The sequence below is a fragment of the Carassius carassius genome, unplaced genomic scaffold (assembly GCF_963082965.1).
Source record: "Carassius carassius unplaced genomic scaffold, fCarCar2.1 SCAFFOLD_61, whole genome shotgun sequence".
In the NCBI taxonomy this organism is placed as follows: Eukaryota; Metazoa; Chordata; class Actinopteri; order Cypriniformes; family Cyprinidae; genus Carassius; species Carassius carassius.
This window is the reverse complement of record NW_026775074.1, coordinates 209289-213908: the sequence shown is the minus strand read 5'-3', so window position 1 is coordinate 213908 and position 4620 is coordinate 209289. Positions and strand designations below refer to the sequence as shown.

General features: G+C 44.7%; 1 non-coding gene across 1 annotated transcript; it reads right to left on the bottom strand.

Annotated features, from left to right (window-relative positions):
• Window positions 1-421: 421 nt before the first annotated feature.
• Window positions 422-585, bottom strand: LOC132134776 (U1 spliceosomal RNA). Its single transcript, XR_009429767.1, has one exon. It is a non-coding gene; the product is annotated as a U1 spliceosomal RNA (small nuclear RNA).
• Between the last annotated feature and the right edge of the window lie 4035 nt (window positions 586-4620).

The window sequence follows — 4620 nt, the reverse complement described above, 5'->3', positions numbered from 1 at the left end:
AAGGTGGCTTGTCCGAGATGGCTCGAATGGCTATAACTCCAGGAAGGAATGAGATCCCTTCACCCAAATCGGCACACCTGTGCAGGGGCTCAGTCAGAGGCCAGGTGAAAAAGGGCGCTGCGACAGGCCACTCGGTGGCGCTGTAAGCGACAACAAAATTAATACCAATTGAAAAAGGACAATCAAACAACATGGAGACAGCTACAGCTAGGCTGCAGTCAGTCCAGTCGACTTTCAAAGTAAGGTCTGTGCTATATTCGAACTGAACCACCCACCAAGGTCCGATTTTTCAAGAGCGTAACTGACTTTGTTTCACAGGCGCACAACACATACCTCGCATGTGATAGAACTCCCCATTCTGAAATGCAAAAAAAAAAAAAACCTGGAAAAAACCTCTTCTCCTTTGTTTCACCAACAATTTCAGGGGAGAGCGCGAACGCAGTCCCCCACTACCATAAATTATGCAGTCGAGATTCCCGCATTTGGGGAATTCGCAGGGGTCAGCATGGCCGGAGTGCAATGGGCAAGCCTCGCCCTGGGTGAACCGCCTTCTTGATCATGGTGTCTCCCCTGCCAGGTAAGTATGAAGGCCCAGGCGGTCAGCCAGAGGTATGATTTGCGTCTCTACCGTCCACACCAACGGTTAGCCCCCCTCCAGGAAAGGAAGGATGGGTGGCTAACCGAAGGATTCCCAACGCCGGTTTTAGATGACTCTCTTTAACCAAACACACCTGATTCGGTGCATCACCTCGTCTGTGAAAGACCTCAGGTGGGTGCATCGTTCATGGAAGAGTCCAAGACCCCAGGAGGGCGCATCAGGAAAAAAGTTCGCAATACACCACAGCATGGCAGATCTCATTCCTTGTTGCAAATACAGTTGCTATATAATGAAAAGTGAGATACGCACCACATGTGGTGCATATGTGTGCCAAAATTCAACGCTCATTTTCATGCAAATTCTACAGTATTATCGGATAAAACTTACAAAAATGGATTCCTCTGAGTGCCCTGAGTACAGTACAACTGTTTTCTCTAGGCCTCATAAAAAAATTTTCTTCCGACTTCCACCCCCCTCGAGCTGCCTTCTCTAGCCGGGAAGTGTGCACCCTGGCCGGCATGGATGAGTAGGTACGAGGGGGGTGGATGGTACTATTTTTTTGCTAATATCTCCGCGAAGCGGTGGAACCCGGGGCTCAAATTCGGGGGATCCCTAGAGGGTCGAGGGGCCTACCGTATGCGACCACCCTCGAGTTCCTGGGTGGTCCAGTTCCTGAGTTATAATGGTTCAAATTCCACATTTTGGGGGGCCGTAACTCGGACCCCCGGGGTCATAGGGACATGGGGCTAGTGTCGTCGGATAGAGCTCTCAAAGGTCTAATTTTGACCAGATTTTGGTGTTGTTTCTCCTCTTTTCGAGTGAGTTATGGCCGGTCAAATTTTGGGACTTTTTGCATTTGCGGGTCCATATCTCTGGCTCCCGGGGGTCTATCGACTTGGGGGAGGTGGCTTCAGACAGGGCCCTTTGAGGGCTATCAAGTCACCGAGTTTCAAGTTGCTAGGTCTCTTCCTTCCATTTGACTATCAAAAATGTGGGGGGCCATAAATTCGCCCCCCGGGGTGTTATGGATGGGGGGACAGCGGTGTTCGGTAGGCCTTCTGGAGGTCTTACTCCGTCCCGAGTTTTGTGCAGTTTGGCCCCGTTTTGGCCATTTTGACCCCCGGGGTCATAGGGACATGGGGCTAGTGTCGTCGGATAGACGGCCCCCTGGTCTGACTTTTTTCTATGCATATTTCTACAGTATAATGGGATAAAACTTACAAAAATGGATTCCCTGAGTGCCCTGAGTACAGTACAAGTGTTTTCTCTAGGCCTCATAAAAAAAATTTTCTTCCGACTTCCACCCCCCTTAAGCTGCCTTCTCTAGCCGGGGAGGGTGCACCCTGGCCGGCATGGATGAGTAGGTGTGAGGGGAAAATGAATGGGAAATAGACTGGTAAGGGACCAAGGTAATTTACAGTTTATTAGACTAAAAGTGGAATGAGAAATAGACTGGTAAGTGACCAAGAAAATAGTTCCATTTGTAGTTTCTTAGACTAGAGGTGGTATGAAAAATAGACTGGTAACTGAATCAAGGAAATAGTCATATTTGTAGTTTATCAGACTAGAAAATGAATGAGAAATAGACTGGTAGGTGACCAAGGAAATAGTACTATTTGTAGTTTATCAGACTAGAAGTTGAATGAGAAATAGACTGGTAAGTGATCCAAGGGAATAGTCCCATTTGTAGTTTATTAGACTAGAAAAAGAATGAAAAATAGACTGGTGAGTGAATCAAAGGAAAAGTCAAATTTGTAGTTTATTAAACTAGAAGTGTAATGAGAAATAGACTGCAAATTGTGCTCTCTAATGTATTAGACTCAAAGTTGTATTAACAGACTACAAATGGGACCTAAAAAGTTATATAAGTAACCAATGCTTGGGCAGTGTCCCTTGCATTCATCCTTTTGCTATTCATCCTTTAGTGTTTTAACAAAAGTAGATATGGCTTTGGACGACTGTCCCTTGTGCTTTCGTGGCTATAATCAGCTAAGCGCAAGCTTCTCCTATCCATTGCTTCTGGGAGAGCTTCTCACGGCGGTACCGGCAGCTGAGGAAGCGGTCAAATCCCACCCCCTCTAGGCAGGTTGCACGGGCAACACAGTCTGCTATCGGCCCTCAACAGCCCTGGGGAAGAGGAGTGCTCAGAGTCGCAGGTTGACAGACTAGATGAAGAGCCAGCCACCAGGCCTGAGGCAGAGCCAGCCACAGGACCCGAGGAGGAGGTCGCCGGGCCTTCAAAGAAGGCCCACTCCTCCGATGCACCATACCCCTTTCCGGACCACGTGCCAGCCCTAAGTGAGTATGACACTTGTCACTTTGATAACACCATACAATAACTTTCATTAATAAATCTCCTATTTGTAGATTATTAGACTAGAAGTTACCTGAGAAATAGACTGGTAAGTGAACCAAGGAAATAATCTCATTTGTTGTTCATTAGACTAGAAGTTGAATTAGAAATAGACTGGTAAGTGAACCAAGGAAATAGCCCCATTTATAGTTTGTTAGACTACAAGAGAAATGAGAAATAGACTGATAAGTGACCAAGGAAATAGTACCATTTGTAGTTTATTAGACTAGAAAATTATAGTAATATAATTTTACATATACACACACATATTATGTATGTATATATATATAAATATATATATATATATATATATATATATATATATATATATATATATATATAAATTATAATTTAATTTAATTTAATTTAATTTAATTTAATTTAATTTAATTTAATTTAATTTAATTTAATTTAATTTAATTTAATAATAATAATAATCATGTTTGTTAGTGTTTACCTCTATGTTATCGACCTGACTCACCTGGTCCTTCTCTTGTGCTTTCTTTTTGCAGATCAGCTCATTGAGGAGTCCAGGGCCAACTGGGAGGGCATCAACCCCACTCCGAAATTAATAAATAATGTGTCCTCAAAGATTTTTAGAATAAAAATTTTTATTTCATACATGTCAGCTGGCCAGACCAATCTGGCCAGCTTGATGTTTTTGGACAACAGGGCAAAGGTCCGGTCCTGGCTGTCTTTTTTAAAGAAATGCAACATTGCAGAGCCAACTGTGCACCATTACCTAAAAAATGTGGCACAGTTCCTCAAATATCTTAATGAGACCCCGCCGCCCACATGCCGGCTCTCCCGTGTGGCTTTCATTGGGATTAGGAGGGAAATCCAGAACTTGACCCGCCCAGTAAAGCGCAGCGTGGCAGTCCACGAGCTGGCTGTAAAACAAGCCAAGGAGGCCCGCCTGATCCCTAAAGCCACACTGCGAGCTTGCCGGGACTCTGCCAAAAAAATTATTTCTGAGATTCTGGGTAAGTTTTTGAATCCTTTCTCCTCTCATTATTTGGCGATCAATGTGATCCTTTATGCTTCTCTTTTTTTCTGTGAAGATCGTCTGAAGACTAGTCCTGAGAAAAAGGACCAATGGTCTTTTTATGGACACCTCACCACTTACTGGGCCAGCATTTATGGTCACCGTGGAGGGGTGTTCCAAAATGTAACAATTAAAGAGGTGGAAGATGCCCGTGCGACAGCTACAGAAGGCCACTTTGTCATTAATGTGAGTGGTTCTCTTTCTCTCTGTCTCTCGTTGTCCACATGGTTTTCTTTAAAATAAAACTCAGCTTATGCCACTTCTCACTGTTTCTAAAGATATCAGCCCACAAGACCAACCAGGCCTTTGGTGCAGCCGAGCTGGCCCTGGACCAGGAGGAGTATGGGTGGTTTGAGGAATTCCTTTCACTCCGGTCCAACTTGGTAGGGGGACGAGTTGCAAACTACTTCTTCTTTACCTCAAAGGCCAGCTCCTGCAAAAACTTGAACAAGTATTTTCAGGATGCGTGGGCGAGCATGGGGTTACCAGGCACACCCACATTTACTGATGTGAGGACTGCCATCGCCACCCATGTAAGCATTCCTGTACTTGTCCCGGCTTTATGAGTTTCTGGTGTGTTTTTTTCTAACTCTTTGCCTATGCTGTTCTCTCTCCAAAAAGGCA